Source organism: Chrysemys picta, chromosome 18 (assembly GCF_011386835.1).
Source record: "Chrysemys picta bellii isolate R12L10 chromosome 18, ASM1138683v2, whole genome shotgun sequence".
Taxonomy (NCBI): Eukaryota; Metazoa; Chordata; order Testudines; family Emydidae; genus Chrysemys; species Chrysemys picta.
The window spans coordinates 1,684,021-1,704,268 of NC_088808.1; the positions used below are offsets into that span (position 1 = coordinate 1,684,021).

The 20,248-nt window shown below is 47.9% G+C and overlaps 1 protein-coding gene across 7 annotated transcripts in view; it reads left to right on the forward strand.

The window, feature by feature from the left end:
* The window catches only part of EXD3 (exonuclease 3'-5' domain containing 3), a 685,344-nt gene that overhangs the window by 56,484 nt on the left and 608,612 nt on the right, over window positions 1-20,248 (forward strand). The window contains exon 1 of one of the 7 annotated variants that reach the window (XM_065572492.1): window positions 9,993-10,014. The exons of the other annotated variants lie outside the window; for them this stretch is intronic. The gene's annotated coding sequence lies outside the window, so the exon portion shown is untranslated. Of the gene's footprint in view, window positions 1-9,992; window positions 10,015-20,248 lie in introns of those variants that run through there. 7 annotated transcript variants of the gene reach the window in all.

Genomic DNA, 20,248 nt, shown 5'->3' on the forward strand with positions numbered 1-20,248 from the left:
GAAGAAGGTGGACCGGCCCTCAACCCGGCCAGAACCAGGGGCCACCTAGACCACCTTCAGGCCCCAGGCAGAACTTTTGAAGGTGCGGTCGAGGACGGCGCCCCAGTCATCCCCCAGGATCCAGCCCCCTCCTTTCGGGATCGCCTCTCCCACTTCCACCGTGCTTGGTCCCTTATAACTTCGGACCGTTGGGTCCTCCGCACGGTGGAGAGGGGATACGCTATCCAGTTTTCTTCATTTCCCCCCTCTTCCCCCCCCTTCCCCGTCCCTCTTCAGGGACCCTTCTCACGAGCAACTTCTTATACAGGAAGTTTCTACGCTCCTCGCTATGGGGGCCATAGAGGAGGTTCCAGTGGAATTAAGGGGCAGGGGATTCTATTCCCGTTACTTCCTCATTCCCAAGTCCAAAGGAGGTCTGTGACCCATCTTGGACTTGCGCGGACTCAACAAATTCGTAGTAAAGTTGAAGTTCCGCATGGTCTCTCTGGGGGCCATTATCCCTTCCCTCGATCCTGGAGACTGGTTCGCCGCCCTCGACATGAAAGACGCATACTTTCACATTGCTATTTACACGCCTCACAGACGCTTCCTGCGATTCGTGGTAAACAGGGTGCACTACCAATTTGCAGTCCTTCCCTTCGGCCTATCCTCGGCCCCACGGGTGTTCACGAAATGTATGGCTGTCGTGGCAGCGTACCTTCGTCGGCAAGGGATACAGGTGTTCCCGTACCTAGACGACTGGCTGGTACGCGGTCGCACCAAAGAACAAGTTCGCGATCACGTCCACATAATAGTGCACACATTCAACAGGTTGGGTATCCTACTCAACAAGGACAAATCCACTCTAGAACCTACCCAGAGAATAGAATTCATCGGTGCGGTTCTAGACTCCAGACGTGCACAAGCCATCCTGCCAGACAACCGCTTTGGCACCATCACGAGCCTCATTCAAGGACTCAAGGCCTTCCCAACTACCACGGTGAGGTCGTGCCTTACCCTGCTGGGTCACATGGCTTCCTGCACGTACGTAACCAGGCATGCCAGACTTCGGCTTCGCCCACTACAGACCTGGGTGTCATCAATATACCGCCCACATCGGGACAGCCTGAATATGGTGGTCACAATCCCGAATTCGGTCCTGACCTCCCTCACATGGTGGCTAGATCACAATGTGGTTTGCGAAGGGATGCCGTTTCACGCCCCACAACCCTCTCTGCACCTGGTCACAGACGCTTCATCCCTGGGTTGGGGCGCCCATCTCAACGAACACCATACCCAGGGCCTGTGGACTGCACCCCAGCTAGCCCTACACATCAATGTTCGGGAACTGATGGCGGTACGCCTGGCGTGCCGGGCATTTCTCAACCTCCTACGTGGTCGCTGTGTGTTAGTTCTCATCGACAACACCACGGCCATGTTCTACATCAACAAGCAAGGAGGGGCACGCTCGTCAATTCTATGCCAAGAGGCCATTCGCCTGTGGGACTTCTGCATCGCCCACTCAATCCATCTCACGGCATCGTTCCTCCCTGGAGTCCAGAACACTCTAGCGGATCGTCTCAGCAGGTCCTTCCAGACGCACGAGTGGTCTATCCGTCCGGACATCATACATTCCATCTTCCAGAGGTGGGGGTTTCCCCAGATAGACCTGTTTGCATCCCGAGACAACAGGAAGTGCCACCTGTTCTGCTCCCTGCAAGGTCGAGCTCCGGGCTCCCTCTCGGATGCGTTTCTCCTTCCCTGGAAAGACCACCTGTTTTACGCTTTCCCTCCGTTTCCTCTGGTCCACAAGGTACTGCTCAAATTGCGCAGAGACCAGGCACAGGTAATTCTGGTCGCTCCAGCGTGGCCGAGACAACATTGGTACACCACGCTGTTGGAACTCTCGGTTCAGACACCGATCCCGCTTCCGTTGTATCCGGATCTCATCACGCAGAACCACGGCCGGCTGCGTCACCCCGACCTGCAATCACTCCACCTCACGGCGTGGCTGCTCCATGGTTCACCCAGGCAGAGCAACAGTGTTCACACTCTGTCCAACAGATTCTGCTGAGCAGTAGGAAGCCCTCAACACGGACCACATACTTGGCCAAGTGGAAGCGGTTCTCCTGTTGGTGCGGACAACGAGCCACGTCCCCGTTGCACGCACCTATTCCTCTTATTTTGGAATATCTCCTCTCCCTAAAGCAGCAGGGGTTGGCGATATCTTCAATTAGAGTTCACCTGGCCGCTATATCGGCCTTCCATCCAGGGGAACTCGCGTCCTCGGTATTCTCTAACCCGATGGTCGTTAGATTCCTCAAGGGCTTAGACCGGATGTACCCACAACAACGTCAGCCCGTTCCGACGTGGGACCTCAACCTGGTTCTTTCCAAGCTCACAGGTCATCCATTCGAGCCACTGGCCACCTGTTCACTTCTGTACCTATCCTGGAAGACAGCCTTCCTCGTAGCCATCACCTCAGCAAGGCGCGTTTCTGAACTCAGGGCGCTTACATCCGAGCCCCCTTACACAGTTTTCCATAAGGATAAAGTGCAGCTTCGTCCACATCCTGCCTTTCTCCCTAAGGTGGTTTCTCCATTTCATATCAACCAGGATATATTTCTCCCGGTCTTTCACCCTAAACCACATGCTTCTCGCCAGGATCAACGTTTGCATTCTCTGGACGTACGCAGGGCCCTGGCCTTCTATATTGACCGCACAAGGCCCTTTAGAAAGACGACGCAACTCTTCGTTGCAGTGGCCGACCGAATGAAAGGCTCACCGGTCTCATCACAACGCCTATCCTCCTGGATTACGTCTTGCATCCGGACTTGCTACGACCTGGCAGGTGTCTCAGCACCCCACCTCACCGCTCACTCCACGAGGGCCCAAGCTTCCTCGACGGCTTTCCTGGCGCAAGTTCCGATCCAGGACATTTGTAGAGCTGCGGTTTGGTCGTCAGTCCACACGTTTACAGAACACTATGCACTAGTGCAGCAGTCCAGGGACGATGCTGCCTTTGGATCAGCGGTTTTGCACACAGCAATGTCTCTCTCCGACCCCACCGCCTAAGTTGGGCTTGGGAGTCACCTAATGGAATGGATATGAGCAAGCACTCGAAGAAGAAAAGACGGTTACTCACCGTTGTAACTGTTGTTCTTCGAGATGTGTTGCTCATATCCATTCCAAACCCGCCCTCCGTCCCCACTGTCGGAGTAGCCGGCAAGAAGGAACTGAGGGGGCGCCGGGTCGGCTGGGGTATATATTCAGCGCCATGAAGGCGCCACTCTAGGGGGCTCCACAGCCGACCCGCCGGTGTTGCTAGGGTAAAAATCTTCCGACGATCGTGCACGCGGCGCGCACACACCTAATGGAATGGATATGAGCAACACATCTCGAAGAACAACAGTTACAACGGTGAGTAACCGTCTTTTCTGGGGAGGAAAATGATTTGGAGACGTGATGGGTTGCAGACTATAAGGTAAGTTATTATTACTACTGGTGGGTGTTTCTGTTCAACTGGGTGAAATGCAAGAGAGATACCATTCAGCTACAGTTCCTTTTTACAATGTCAGATTAAAAAAAATGGGAGCAAGCAAACTTGAACTATTGAGAAGCTGCTGTTCAATCGCTAAATCTCTTGAGAGTTAAATACTTGACATCTTTATAAGGCTCTTACAGAATTTTTGTTGAGAAATAAGGTTTTTAAACACTTTGTTATTCTTTATAAGTTGCAGCTAAGGGTATTTCTGTTTGCATCTTAAGGAGTTAAATTCCAGAGTAATACATCAGAGTTTTGATGTAACTTTGGAAGACAAATGCCTACAATTTGGAGACTGTGAATTTTGTAATTGGCAGTCCTGCATTTATCAATAATCAACGGACTTTTCAGATACTTTATATTTATAGAACTCATTTCCTAATTTCAGTGCCTATTTAAAAGTTCTGGTTTAGTGTTTCGCTTTTCAGTGAACCTTTTGTATTGGTGATTCAAGTTTCAAATGAGAGGTCTTCTGAGTATTTCTGGATGGTGTCAAACAGTAATTATGTAAGAACACTATCCAAAGTATATTGAGTATCAGAGAGTGCATTTAAAAAAATATCTTGTTTGCTTATACGATATGTGAAATATAGCTGAGGACAGAGATTGTCAAATATTACTGTTTTTGTATAGTAACGATAATCCTGGAAAATTGTAGATGTGTGAAAATGGTCATAAACAGGCTCGGTAGCATGTTATGCACAGATGGTTAATAAAATATATTCCCTAATTTTTAAAAAATTCAGATTTAATCCATAAATTTTAGCCATAGTCAAAATGATATTTATGTGCAATAGATGATAGTTAAATGTTTCTAACGTATCACTTTGGCTTTCAGCTTTTGATTTATATTTGTCTAGAGAACCATGCTCGAAATAGGGACTTATTGGTATGTAGTAATTTCCAATGATCCTCATCGATAAATTTGTTGCTTAATTTATGATTTCTGTGATCCCGCCATCATTTTCATGGTAGTCTTAGTCAGTTTTGTATTTGAAATCTGCATTGCTCTGTGGAAGGCATATTTGGGCAGTGTAAAAAGAAAAGAGAAAATTGAACATTTTATATTTACTGAAAAATATCTGTTTGTACAGAAGATTCAGCAAAGTTATCTGAGGGTCACCCTTTCCCCCTCTTTCCTTGCATGTCTAGCTCCTATGATTCAGATCTGATGTGATGGTTTATTGACTTAACCTGTCAATAACAACTTCCTGAATTTGGTGGTAAGGACGTGCAATTTATTGAATCTATGTGTGAAGCCATTGGCCCTGAAAAGGCTGTAGTTGGATCAGAATACAGCTGCTTGTCTAATAACCCTGGCAGGCCACTGAAAGCATATGACCCTAGTGCTATACTCTTTGGATTGTTTGCACTGGAATATAAACATAGCTGTCCTCTATACAAGCATGACAATTCACAACAACTATTTTTCATTGGAACTATGGAACTCTTAGCCCCAAAAGTGTGACTCATGACTGTGAGGGACAGAGTATTCCTGGAACATGTTGGAATGAGAATGATTCCTGCCTTCCTAAGAACAAGATGCAAAGCTCACTTATTTGATTTACCATTCGTACAATAATAAAGGAAGGATCATGTGGGGGGAGAAATTAAGTTATCTGATACTTGTAAATAACAGATAGTGAAGGAAAGGTCCCATGATGCTGAGAATATGAGAAATGTGATCCCCTCACAAATATTAGACTTTTACTAGTTGTCAGTGGGCTGAGTGGCTGAAAAGATGCCTGTTTGCTGTCTGTTTTTACACACTTGGGGCCTACTCATGCTAGGGTTACCATATGTCCGTTTTTTCCCGGACATGTCCGGCTTTTTGGTAATCAAACCCCCGTCCGGGGGGAATTTCCAAAAAGCCGAACATGTCCGGGAAAAATACTACCAGCTTTGCCAGCATCCCTGGCTTACCTTAGAGCGGGCTCCGGCGACTGCTGCTGCTCCCTGATTCCTCAGCTCTGTAAGAGCTGAGCTGCCCGAGCGCTATCGGCTTCACGGTTTGCCGGGCAGCCTCCAGACCCTGCGTCCCCGGCCGGGCGTTTCCCCTCCTGGGCTCCGGCTGCGCTGGGGAAGCGCCCGGCCCGGGGTGCAGCGGATCTAGAGGTCTGGGGGCTGCCCGACAAACTGTGAAGCCAGTAGCACTCAGGTAGCTGTTTCGCGTGGCTGGGAGGGAGGAGGGGGAATGCGGGGCGCTCAGGGGAGGGGGCAGAGTTGGGGTGGGGCCGGGGTGGGGAAGGGGTGGAGTTGGGGCGGGGAAGGGGTGGGTCCAGGGCCCCGTGGAGTGTCCTCGTTTTTAAAACCTTAAGTATGGTAACCCTAACTCATGCACTCCTTAGTCAGTGAGAGATTTTCATAAGGGCTCTGAGACTAGGCCAGAAGGTTAGTTTTTTCCTTTATTTATGCTTACCCACACCCCTACTGTAAAACAGATTCTAGCTTTTTACATGACAGGTCATTTTTGTGATGATCAGCTCATAGAGTGAGTGAGCTTAGTGACAATGCACCTTCTGCAAGTTGCTGCAAAGATAAGTTGGTGCTACCCTCTTCAGGTGGTGATGAGGCAACATTGTCCCCAAACCCATATGCTTTTCCAGGGGAGGACTTTCTTCACAGGGTTAACGTGAAAAGGTTTCAGAGCATTTACTGGAAAGAGACTTAAACCTTAGAAAGTCCTCCCAGTTTTCTGTTTCATTTGTCGCCAATACAGTAGGTTCCGCTGATGGAAGAGAACCATATGTAAAAGATGCTATTGCATTTTGTTTTGCTACTGCTTGTGCACTAAATGAGGCAAGAGTCCTGTACAAAAAAATATGTGACCATATAATTAAAGGTTATATCATATGCCCAAGGGATGAAAATTAAGGTCACACAGGCATATTTCTCAACCTTTGCATCCTTGAATTGCAACTTTAATAGCATTTTTAACATAGTTTTAAATACTTAGCTCATATTACATATATTATAATATACTTACAGCTACTACAGGTAAGGAAAATTTCTTATTTCAGCAATCGAACCAAATTTTTTTGGAAAAGCAATTTTTGTATTACTGGTATCAGCAGCACCAGTAGCTTTCAGTATTTATGGTAACATAGAGGACAATGTAAATTGTAAATAGATGCAACTTCTTTTTCTGAGAAAAAAGGTGCGAAATACTGGGATTGTTATACCCTCAAATGGGAGAGCGTGTCTTTCTGCTTTGCTCAAGAAGGAAGCAATAACCTCACATTTCTGTTCGTGTGTAGAGTTTTCCCATGATTGGCAACTCCTTCAGTCTGCCACATAGAATTTGAACTCACTGGGGCCAAACACATTTAATATATGCAGTTTGGGATGAATGCAAGTCTGTTTATAATCTGTTGTAATTTGAAATGAACTTTGATTTCTTACTATCTGGAAAATATACCTCAGGAAAAACAGGTATTTGTTTAGGCAACAGTTTCCTGAGCATTTTGATACTTGCAAAAGTCTTCAGCTTTTTGCAAGAGATTTGTATTGCTCCATAAATCTTTAAATTTGGAGAGGAAAATGGATCTCTCCATTTTTCCATAACCACTTCATTCTTTAAATAATATGGATGCTCTTTTCTTTGGGCAGCAGGGGGGAAGAAGCTGACACAATAGCCAGTTAAAATTTTTTTGACATTTTTTTAAAGCAGTATAGCCTGCACTAATAAGCATTTTGAACCCTTCCCTCCAGAGTGCCCTGGGATGCCATGTGGCCTCATTAAGTTAGCCATTCCAGGAACAGATTGAAAGCTGCTTTTCCATGTGTATTGTTTAAAACTTGGCTGCAGCGATGAGGCTGGGGCAGGGGTATAGAGGAGGGGAGAGAAAAACAGAAAAGGGAGAAAGCAGGAAGAAAAGCCTTAAGGCTAATTTCATATAGGCTGCTTTGTTAAAAATATGGACATTTTTGTATGTTAGGATCACATCATGTTGGCTTTTCTTTGGTAGATTTCTTTTGGGATGTCTCCTTTACACTTGTTGAGTTTAACTTGGATTGAGATGAGGGGCACTTACTAATTGAAGCATAGCACTATAATCTCTCTCTTGATGATAGACTAAAATAAAAACCTTTACAATACTTCTGCAATTTTTCCTGCAGCAACCCTAGACCAGATGGAAAGTAAAACACAGACTTTTCTACTGTATGTATTTCCTCCTGGACTTCACTCTGCCTTCAGTAAAAGACACATCTGTGCAGTATCCCAGCATAATGCAACAGTATAAATCCCTAGTATACCCACACCTTGAATGCTGCGTGCAGTTCTGGTCATCTCTTTTAAAAAAAAGAGAGATTAGAATTGGAAAAGGTACAGAGAAGGGCAACAAAAATGATTTGAGGTATGGAACAGCTTTCATATGAGCAGAGATTAAAATGACTGTGGCTGTTCAGCTTAGACAAGAGATGACTAAAATGGGGATATGATAGTAAAATCATGAATGATGTGGAGAAAGTGACTGGGGAAGTGTTATTTATGCCTTCACATAGCACAAGAGCCAGGGGCCACCCAATGAAATTAACAGGCAGCAGGTTTAAAACAAACAAAAGGAAGAACTTCTTCACACAACATGCAGTAAGCCTATGGGACTCATTGTCAAGGATGCTGTGAAGGCCAGAAATATAACTGAGTTCAAAAAAGAATTAGATAAGTTCATGGAGGATAGGTCCATCAAGAGCTATTAGCCAAGATGGTCAGGGATGCAACCCCATGCTTGAGGTGTCCCTGGGCATCTGACTGCCAGAAGCTGGGACTGGATGATGGGATGGATCACTCAAAATTATCCTGTGCTGTTTATTCCCTCTGAAACACCTGACACTGTCCACTGTCAGAAGACAGGATACTGGGCTAGAAGTTCTATTGATCTGACCCAGTATGGCCATTCTTATGTTCTTATGTAGAGGAGAAGCATCCCTATCTGAATTTCTGGCTCATAAGGTTCTCTTGAGTGAAATCAGGGAGACTGCCAGCGTGGAGAGGCAGTCACACTCTTAGGATCCATACTAGAAGTAGATTTAATGCATCTGTGATATTTTGGGGTTCAACTTAGACCAGTGAGAGGTTGTGCTATTGCCTGCCCTTTAACTCTGGGTGCTTAAATGCTCTGCTGCAGTGTCTTACAGCCAGGACATCAACAGCCAGCAGATAAGCATGCAGTTCCCTAAGGGTATGTATACATTGCAAATAAAAATCCACAGTGCTGACTCAGGGGATGGGGGGGACTCAGGATGTGCGGCTGTTTCCTTACAGTGTAGACTTCTGGGCTCGGACTGCAGCCTGAGCTCTGGGATCCTCCCACTTTGCAGGGTCCTAAAGCCTGGGCTTCAGCCCAAGCCCATAAGTCTACATAGCAATGAAACAGCCCCCCAGCCTGAGCCCCACGAGCCAGAGTCAGCTGGCACGAGCCAGCCGTGGGTGTCTAATTGTAGTGTAGACATACCTGAGTGTCTGTATGCTGTGGAGCCCTGGTTCAACACCTTGACCCCAGCAGCCTGCCTATAACACAAGAGCCCCACCCTAGCCTCCACCAGCCTTGTTACTACTTGCAAGCTGACTCCAACACACTCCAAGTCCCGAGTTTTCTCCAATCTGTCTGCCCTGAAGTGTCCAGTCCTCACCAGGAACACTCAGACAAGTAAGAAGGTTCATTGTTCCTTTAAAGAGACAGAAGCATCACATATCACTTTAATTGGAGCTAACAATCACTTCAGTTGGAACACAGCACTGAGTTGGTTTAGATTAAAAGTAAAATAAGTTTATTGACATAAAGAGAGTTTTTAAGTGAGTTCAAGTACAAGGGATAAAGATAAAAATGGTTACAGACAAATAAAAGTTAAAATAGGCTTTCTAATGGCTAAGATCTATCTTAACAAGCTACAGTCTTTGTTCAAGGTAGATTTCTGACCAACAGGGATCCTAGAAATCTGTCATGGAAAAATGCAGAATTTGCGTTTTTACAGAGACTCTTTAGTTTTTACATTTTGTGAAAAAATAAAAAACCTATACAGTGGAACCTCAGTTATCCAATCTAATTGGGAATGGGGTCAGATCAGATCATCAAAAATTTGGATAATCAGGAGAATGGATGGGGCTCTGGCTGTCAGCTTAAAAATTGTAATTATATCAGTAAAACATTGTTTTCAACTGATACCTATATATATCGTGGCCAGGGAAACTAAAGTTCAGCATTTCATTTTAACTGGGGGAAAATGCAGAATTTTGTGTTTTTTTTTTTTATCACAGAAAACTAGGATCTCTGCTTACCAATCTTTCTTCTTCAGCCATGGCTGACTTTCTCTCAGTCAGTACCTTCGACAAAAGTACAGGGGCTGGTTTCCATTGTCTCCCAATGTGAAATATACAACATGGCTCTTTGTTTCCCCTTATTTCTCTGAGTTCATTGACCCTGTTTCAAGATGCAGGAGGACCTCATGCTGTTTTTCTTCCTGTGGAGTTTCCATCCCCCTGCTGATTTGTATGTAAATTGGGCTTCCATTGTTTTGATTCCAAAATGCTTATTTTACATTGGAGACAGGTAGATAGTTTTCTTTCCTCCTGTCTGGGGGAAAACCTGCTTCTGCATGTGTTTGGTCACAGACTTTAAGCATAATATATCAGTGAGTATTCATAATTCCTCATATAGTGCTAATGAGTACATTTTACAATGATATTGATCGCCAATGTGTCACAGACTTTCTCCCCCACTCACTAGGTTGATGGCTTTGTTTACTTTTTAAGTAAATATACCTTAATTGTCTCTGTCTGACGACCAGCCTGGTCAGACAAAGAGTTGCTGATACAGAGTAGTGAACCACAAATGGGGCTCTGTGTCACAGAATCCTAACTGTCACGTGGCTTGGATAGCTCTGACTTGTCCTTCTGGTGGTATATTGGTATCAGTGGGTCTATTGCAGGATAAGGTTTTCTCACTCTATTGCCTCACTCTTCAGATTAGTGTTCTAGTCACAAACTCAGGGTACATCTACACTACAGCGGGGAGTCGATTTAAGATACGCAAATTCAGCTACGTGAATAGCGTAGCTGAATTCGACGTATTACAGCCGACTTACCCTGTTGTGAGGACGGCGGCAAAATCGACTTCTGCCGCTTTTTGTCGGCGGCGCTTACTACCACCTCCGCTGGTGGAGTTAGAGAGCCGATTCGGGGATCAATTGTCGCGTCCCGACGGGACGCGATAAATCGATCCCCGAGAGGTCGATTTCTACCCGCCGATTCAGGTGGGTAGTATAGACCAGGCCTTAGCCTCTGGCGATAAAACAGGGGCTTAGTTTGCTTGGCAGAGTACAGGGGTGGCTCTTTGAAACTTGTCTGTCATGAGGGATAGAGCTGCTCAGGTGCAGAAAGAATTAACTGCTTACTTGCACTAAACCTTTCTCTTCCAGCTTCTTAGGCCATGACAACACTATGGGCACTACAGTGGTACAGCTACCGCACCGTAGCACTATATTGTAGACACTTCCTACAGGGACAGAAGGGGTTTTTCAATTGTTGTCAGTTATCCACCTCCCCAAGTGGCAGTAGCTAGGTTGATGAAAGCACTCTTCCATTGACCTAGTTGCATCTACACCAGGGTTTAGGTTGGCATAGCTATGGCACATATGCTTGAGCAATGTAGTTGTGTTCATCTAAATTGTAAGTGTAGATGAGGTCTTGGCTTCTAAGTCTGTTTTTGATATTTCCTGGAATGCTAGTGAGGGATTTTATGTATCTATTGTGCCTCCTTTGGTCTTTATCATTTTAATCTCCCTTGTATCCCACATAAACACTAGATCAGACCTTATCAGTGACCTGCTTGTAGTATGTTGCCCAGCTTAATAGTCTGTAGAGCCTCATGGATCATTTTTGTTTTGCTTACTCCAGGGTGTTTTGATCATCTCTTCACGTACTAATTGATCTCCCCCTCGCTCTCTGTTTAATTCTCACACAGAAGTTTTGGCTCTTTTGCTGTAATAAAACCTGAAGACATGGGATTTGATGTATCTTCTGGTTTCATATGAAATTGTTCTGATTGCAGAGACATATGTTGTCATCAATACTACTCTCTTGTGAGCTCTGCTGCAGCCAGCAAGGGGTGATTAGAAGTTAGCTTTAAGAAAGAAATATGCAGCCTTTGCACAATTCCTACCTCTGGAGCCTTGGGAATGAGAGTCTGGTATTCAAAAGAGGGCTGTCCATTCCTGTTTTGAATCCCAGACTCTCAATCCCCAAGACTCTGGATGTAATAATTGTCCAAAGGCTGCATATTTTAAAAGTGATGTCATTTTATTTTTGGAATACCAAGTTTGGATTTTCAAATTCTAAATACTTGTATATTTAAGTTTCTTACACAAAACTTTTAACCTATCTTGCTCTTTATGTTACTATCTTGGTATAGTGCAATAGACAAACAGAAACTCCCATGAAAGACGTTGTTAACTAGGACAACTAACGGCTATTAACATTATTATTTCTATAATAAAACAATGATAATTGAACTGTGACAGCTGGAAGTCAGTGGATTCCCTCAGCAGGAGTAACCAAAGGCAGAATTTTCACAGGATTTGCTGAAGAGGGAGGTACTCTGCCATATTTAAGCAATGTGGTATGAAGTGTATGTTGACAAATCTTTAAACTTTCAGGCTGCAAGAAAGTACTTTGGTTTAAAAAGGCTCACATTTCCAAAACTGATCTGTAATTTTGAGTAATGTAAAATGGGTCCTGTTTTGAGTGGTGGTGCTGGATCCCCACAGTTCCTGGGGAAGCTAATTGGAATTGTGGATATGTAACGCCTCTGAAAATCAAGCTTGTGATGCTGACACTGGGCTCCCAGAATTGGAGATCATCTTTGAAGAAGTGGCTCTTTAAGTCATTAACTGTTGGCTAGTGACCTATAATGTAACAGACAGTCATGCAGGTGGAACAGTGAGCCAGCCTGGTGACATCTTATATAAAGGCTTTTGCTTTTATCATTTTAAACTTCTTTCCTACTTGATGGTGAAGTCAAAAGTGTTTAATGGAAATTCTTGTATTTCGACACTCTCCCTTGCAATTTGTAGATCAACGCAGCCTTTGTTGTCTTCCCCTACAGGAACCACATCTTCTTTCTTTCTAATTGTTCTCTCAGCTATTCAAAGACTGAGGAACTCTTTAGTGGCTTGGTAACAGATTGATTGCATGTGTATCTGAGGCGTTATTGTCTTCAGCTTGGCTTCTGATGCTGCTTGGAGCAGCGGTGATCTGCTGGACAGAGAAGAGTGACAGATGAGTGGAGGCTTCCTGTAGGGCATGTGGCGCATCACCCCAGCTGTTTAGAGGCATTGGAGAAAAGGGAGAAAGGCAGATTATCTCATTATATTTACAGAGACCTAGTCACACAAACAATGACTATCCCCTTTGACAAGAAGATTGTTTAATTAGTCAGGGATTTAATAAAGAGATGACTTAACACACTGTGCCCTTTTTAATACTGTGTACAGTAGCATGGTTCTCTACAGTAGTGTTTTTTCTTTCCTCTGCTCTCTCCAGTGGGCACTTCCATAGCTCTGTTCCAACTCTGTTGAGTAGTTTACTAGAGCTCAAATACTAGACAAGAACTGCCATCTGGAAAACAAAATTACAACGTCATTGCCTGAAAATTGGCTCTGAGCTCCCATGAGCACCCCACTAGCTGTACAGCTATTTTGGAGGTTGGGAGAATTCTCCACCACTCACCCACATTGCGTCCAGGTGCAGTATCTGCCTCTCCTTTCCTGCCTGTACCCGGGAAGACCAGACCCTGTGCCTTAAGATTCACCTCATGGATGTAGCCATGAGGCCATAGTCAGATCATGGCCGGGGAACCCCTCCTGTACATTGGCCTGAGCAGACCAGGAGTGCGCCTCCTACTGCGGAGTCAGGGATCCACTGGTGCCAGCGCTATAGACCTCACGCCTGGGCCTCGCTGTGAAACATGGAAGCATGTGCATAAGCATGGCAGTAAGTCTTCCTCCATATCCAAGAAAGAGGCTGTACCATCCATGTCAGAAGAGGAGCACATCCCAAGGCCCACAAGAGTGAGAAGAAGTCTCATTGTTCACTGGATCTGTTGGTCCCCGAACCATGCACCCCTCCTGCATTGGCTCCGCTGGCACAGCATGAATTGTTGGCATTGAGGCAGACCCCCTTCCCAGCCCTGGGTCCATCCATGGACTGGGTGTTGTTAACACAGGGGATAATCGGACGTGCTCCCAGGCCTCAGGAACAGTTTGCCCTGGATTGGATGAGGTTTCCACGTGTTCCAGTCCATTCACCTGCTAAGCGAGCTCCCTCTCCTGTGTTGGATCTGTTGCCCTCTGGTCATGTTCCTACAGCACACCCTGTTCCATCAGTCCTGTCGGCACCCCGTTTGTACAGGACTCTGGTTCCTCCGAGTCTGAGGATTCGGACACTATGCAGAGTCCGCTGCTTCCATTCCAAAGGCATGCTTACCAGAGCATTCTGACGGCATTGTGGCAGTACCCTCCTTTGCCTCATCCCAGGAGCCACTGGTACAGCTGCAGGAACAGCAGGATCAACCAGGTTGGCCATATTGGAGCTCGTGGCCCCAATATTTGCCTTCAGAACCATCTCGCTTCCCTGTCTCACCACCCTGCCCTTTGTCAAGTAGACGTTCGGAACCGGGGCTGGATGATGCAGTGGTCAGCCTGGCTCCGGCAGTACCAGCGAATCTGGAGAGGTTCCCCTCGTCATCCCTGGATGCAGCTGCGTCATCTATCATCAATTTCAGGAGTTGCTCAGCAGACTAGCTTGTCATGTTGGAGAACACCACTATGGTTTACTACGTAAACAAGAAAGGAGGCACAAGGTCCCCAGCACTGTGTGCGAAAGCTCTGCATCTTTGGAAATGGTGCTTGAAAACTGTATCCTCTTGTTGGTGGCCTACCTGTCTGGGACCAAGGACAGTATGGCCGATGTTCTCAGCAGGAACTTTGCAACTGATCACATGGTAATTGCAGACATTTTTGGTCCATGGTGAACTCTGATCAGGGACCTCTTTACATCTCACACCAACACCAAGTGCATTCAGTATGGCTCAAGGGGAGGACTTGGTGCCCATTCGCAGGATGACCCCGTGGTCTTTGACTGGTCGGACCGGGTCAACTATGCCTTTCCTCCTCTACCATTCATGTCACGCATCCTTCACAAACTCCCATGAGAGAGGGCGATGGTCATCCTGATTGTTCCATTCTGGTCTCGCCAGTTCTGTTTTCCTCTGCTTCTCTGCATGTCGAAACATCCTTCACTCCTACTCCCAAAGTTCCCAGAACTGCTCACACAACACAATGGCAGACTCAGATCCCTCATCCACAGACGCTTCATCTGACAACCTGGTTTTTGGATGAACACTTCCATTAGTACGAGAATATTCGACAGCAGTATGAGAGGTCCTCTCCAATAGCAGGAAGGACTCCACAAGATGATCCTACTAAGGTAAGTGGGTGTGTTTTGCCTCTTGGGCCCAACAGAAAGATCTTGCCCCCGAGACTGTTGGCATCCAGATGCTGTTGGACTATTTCCTCTATCTGAAGGCATCAGGACTTGCTCTCAGCTCCATCAGGGTGAATGCAGCAGCTATTAGTGCTTTCCACCGTCCAGTGGAGGGTCATTCAGTTTTTACCCTCCCTTTGGCTGCCCAGTTCTGGAATGATCTTGTCTGTAAATACCCGTCCATCCAACCTATCGTTCCTCAGTGGGACCTCAGCTTAGTCCTTACGTCATTAATGAATTCTCCCTTTGAACCCATGGCCTTCTGCTCCCTTTCTCATCTTTCCATGAAGGTCGCCTTCCTAATGGCTATCACCTCTTCAAGGAGGGTTGGTGAACTTGGAGCCATGATGGCACCCTCCCTTTCGCCACATTTCATAAGGATAAAGTTTCACTGCGCTTCCATCCCAAATTTCTACCAAAAGTGGTTTTCACTACCTCCTCAACCAACCCATACATTCAGGGGTGGCAGGTTTGTATAATTTTTGGTGGTGCCCAGAATGGGTCCATGTCCCGCCCCCCTCCCCACACCTGCCTAAGGCTATGGGAGGGAGTTTGGGTGCGGGAGGGGTGCGGGCTCTGGGAGGGAGTTTGGGTGCTGGGTGCAGGCTCTGGCCTGGGATGGGGGTTGAGGTGCGGGAGGAGGTTTGAGGTTCTGGGTATGGGAGGGGGGTTTGGGTGCTGGGTGTGGGCTCTGGGCTGGAACAGAGGGTTGGGGTGCAGGAGGGGTCTTGGGGTGCAGGCTCTGGGAGGGAGTTTGGGTGCGGGAGGAGTGCGACCTCAGGGAGGGAGTTTGGGTGCTAGGTGTGGGCTCTGGACTGGGATGGGGGTTGAGGTGCGGGAGGAGGTTTGAGGTTCTGGGTACGGGAGGGGGGTTTGGGTGCTGGGTGTGGGCTTGGGCTGGGACAGAGGGTTGGGGTGCATGGCATGAGGCTGGGCAGGGGATGAGTTTGGGGTGCAGCAGGCAGGCTAGTCTGGGGCTGGGGTGGGGGGCCAGAGAGGAGAACTTCCCCCAGCCCTCTCCCCTCTGGCACCAGTGAGCTCCGGGGAAGTGGGAGGCTCCTCCCTGGCACGACACTCACCTAAGCCCCACCAGGCTGCTGCTCCAGAGGTTCAGCAAGGATAAGCCTGCCCCCTCCCTCAGGGGGTCAACTTGGAGTTGCCTGTGGGGAGAGGAGGGACTGCCATGCGCCTCCTTCCTCCCGCAGCAGGCGCCTCAGCCTGCCCCTGCTCCCTTGTAGCCGGCAGTGGCCAGTGAGGGAGCGCAGCGCAGAGCTGCTGGGGGCAGCTGCCTGCTGCCCAGGACAGGCATGGACACTCGGGGGAAGGGGCAGGCGGGGCCAGGCGGTGACCCCGCCCCAAACATTGGGAGAGCTGGGCCCCTAGGCCCTGAATTTGCAGGAGCCCAGGCACCATGGGCCCATACAACTCGCTGTCCGTGCATATATTTGCCAACCTTCTTTCCCAAACGGCACACCTCAGATGAGGAGCAGTAGCTTCATTCCCTCAATGTCTGTACGGCCCTAGTCTTTTACCTACAGAGGATGAAGCCCTTCCGGAAGTCTCCTAGACCAGGCGTGGGCAAACTTTTTGGCCCGAGGGCAACATGTGGGTGGGGAAATTGCATGCAGGGCCATGAATGTAGGGCTGGGGCAGGGGGTTGGGGTGCAGGAGGGAGTGCGAAGTGTGGGAGGGGGTGTGGTGTGTGGTGTGGAGGAAGGGGCTCAGGGCAAGGGGTTGGAGTGCAGGAGGGGTGCAGAGTGTGGGAGGGGGCTCAGGGCAGGGGGTTGGGGTGCAGGAGGGGTGCAGAGTGGGAGGGGGCTCAGGGCAGAGGGTTGGGGTGCAGGAGGGGTGTGGGGTGTGGCAGGGGGCTCAGGGCAGGGGTTCGGGGTGCAGGCTTCAGCCTCGCACCAATTACCTTGAGCGGCTCTGAGGTGGCAGCGGTGCAAAGCGGGGCTCAGGCAGGCTCTCTGCCTGCCCTAGCCCCGCGCCGCTCCCGGAATCGGCCAGCACCACGTCCCTGCAGCCCTTGGGGGAGGAGGGGTAGAGGGCTCCGTGTGCTGCCCTCGCCTGCGGGTACCTCCCCTGAAGCTCTCATTGGCCGCGGTTCTCCGTTCTCGGCCAATGGGAGCTGCGGGGGCAGTGCCTGCAGGCGAGGGCAGCACGCGGAGCCCTCTGCCCCCCCTCCCAGGGGCCTCAGGGACGTGGTGCCCGCCACTTCTTGGAGCGGCGCGAGGCTGGCAATCTCGCGGGCCAGATCCAGCCCACGGGCTGTAGTTTGCCCACCGCTGTCCTAGACTATTTGTGGCCATAGCGGAGAGACTTAAAGGGCAGGCCATCTCCACCCAGAGAATCTCGAAGTGGGTCTCAGGGTGCATTACACTCTACTATCAACAAATGGGATGGTCCCCATCTGATGCCTTTTCTGCCTCGTCCCTGCCCCTCCCCCCACCCCAGGCTGCAAGCCCAGGCTGCGGCAGCATCTGCTGCATACAAAGCTTGCTGTGTGTCAGCAATGTGTGTGTGTGGGTTCTTCTGGGGGTCTGCGGGTGGGGATGGCGGCAGTGCCCCAAGTCGGCATAGGGGCACCAGTTTAATACTACTACATAGGGCCCCATAAATCCTAAGGATGACCCTGTGTCTGGGTTCTTTCTCACCCTTGTAACCACAACCAAAACTGGAAAGGGGGGAGGGGAGAAGAAGAGTTTTGTTACTTCTGTGAGTTGGTAACACTGGAATCAGGTGGTTCCTTTCTGCCCAATCAGCAGATGGAAAGAGTGTCAATCTGAAGCATTCAAAAATAATGAGTTGGACTCTAAGAAATCATGAGGTTGGCTTAGAAATCACAAGATTTTTTACAAGTATAAATGTTTGGGTTCTTTATTTGCCTTCTGGTTTCTGAGAATTTAGAGTTCATGTTTTCCAGATTTTTTTTCTGTAAAGCATAAAGGGTAGAAACGTTTTTTTAAAAAGAATGCTGAGATTCTTGCATAATCACATGACATCAGGAAAAAATCCTGTGACTTTAAGGAAAAAAACAAATATTGTTAGACTAATGATAAAATCCTTCTTTCACTAGTACTTTTGTGAAATGCTTCTATCACTTGGAAAAGCATTCTCAATGTTAGCATGCAAATTGTCCACACTATTTGACGGTAACAGTTATATGGTCTTCATTACCTCACACCTATTTTGGATTAATGCATTATAATCCTGAGTCCCATCATTTAAAATGTACCCATGCGGGCAAGCCTCACCTGATAATACCCTTGTTCAGTTTAAATAGCTCTGTGCAGTGGAATAGCCAGGTAGCATCTGAGAAAAAGCAGGGTGCTTTACACTCCATTCATATGTGATGGGTATGCAGGAAGGCACAAACAAGAAACCAGGGTGAAAGAGGGATGTCTGACAGATAAAGAAGCCTTCTGGGCAGAAAATAAACATTGCTTTCTGAATAAATCATGGTGTGTTGAACATTTTGACAAAGGAAAGAAGCTGATGATGAGTGTAAAGAAAACCTCATCACAGATGCCTAAAGAGAATCTTAGGCACATCTGAAATCTGTCACTTTCTTATTTGTAATGAGATCCACAGATCCCTGACATTGGGTCCTTTGCTCTGTGCAGTCTTGGAGGCAGATCAAATCTGTCAGTCAGAGGCAGGAGAGGTGTGTCTGGCTCCACTTCTGAGAAGCTTCCAGATTTTGTCTGCCTCTCCCAGCTTCAGTCAAGCAGACCAGCTCCTCCCTGCTGCAGAGCAAATTTGAATAAGAAGAAAAGGGGGGCAGGCTTAAAATCTCCAGGCTCTCAGGGGCTGCCTTTATCAGCAGAGAGGATTCCTTTTCTCCTCCGTCACTGGGATCGCTCTGCCCTGCTCACTCACACAGAGGGCACCAGGGCAGAGAAAGCGAAGTGAGGAAAAGCCAGACACTCAACCCCGCTGACAAGTGCCTGCCTGGAGATCTGTTCCTCTTCTGTTGAGACCCTCTCTCAAGTGCTCAGGCTTGGGCAGGGTTTGCAGCAGCCTCCCTCCCTGAGCAGGAGAGCACCCAGGAAGCAGTGGCAGCAGCTCAGCAGCAAAATCCCCTGAGCCTGGCACAAGCTACAGCTGCAGCCCCGAGACCAGCAAGAAGCCACTCCCTCTCTCCCCCTTCTCCCCATGTAAGTTGAGGCACAATAGCAAAGGGCCAGGGATGCTTCCCATTCAGCTGCTGGAGCCTGGCCTTCCCCTATAGTACTGTGGAGGAAGGGAGCCCAGCCCTTTCCTTCATTTTACAGCATGCCCCCCAGCTCAGCCCTGCAGTGGATCAAAGCTACTCCCTGCCAGCAATATCAGCCCAGCGCTGTCTGCCAGTGCAGCAAATGGCCAGGGACTCCCTGTGAACTTCCAGGGCTGCACCCGAGGCGCCTGGGGTGAGGTCACCATCTAGGAATCTGCCTTAAAGCGTGGGACCTAAGGAAGCCCTCTTCTGGAGCAGTCCAGCCCAAACCTCCAGTCTGAATCTCCTCTTTCTCAGGGCAAGACATCTGTTCAAAAGAGTAACTCCAAGATCCCTTCACCCCATTCCAGGTGCTGTCAGTCTGAAATTTCTCTCTCTGCTTCTGAGGTGGAGAATCAAAGGGATGCATAAGAAAGCGGTCTCACAGGTGTTCAGACCCCTTGAATCGCCCAAACGTAAAGGGATAAAAAAACCCAATCCCCTTCTTCTGAAGAGTCTGATTCAAGGGATTTTCCCTAGGAGATACTCTGACAGGTACAAAGTAGAATCTGTTTCCCTCAAAGTACATAAATCTGCAGAGTGCAGCAAAACAGGTATCCTGAGCAACTAGTTCCCCAGCATACCTTCACGGAGTGCTCCAGAGGGGCTAATCTGCCAGTGCTTGGGTTCACCGGCTCATCTTCACTGAGTGCGGCACAGCAAATCAATGCAGAAAAGACCAGATCATAGGCAAGTGCGGTCTCCTCTTGGCATGCATACACACAGTCCCACAAAGGAAATTCTTTCTCCTTACAGGAGAAGGCCAATGCTCCAAACCAGAGCTAAAGACTCAAATATTAAAAAAAAAAAAAACACAAAAAAGCCAACAACATCAAATCATGCAGAGAATAGACTTTCAGGCAAAAGTGTACTGACTATTCTGAATTGTAAAGGTCTGCAGATGCCTCTGACAAGCTATAGTTATACA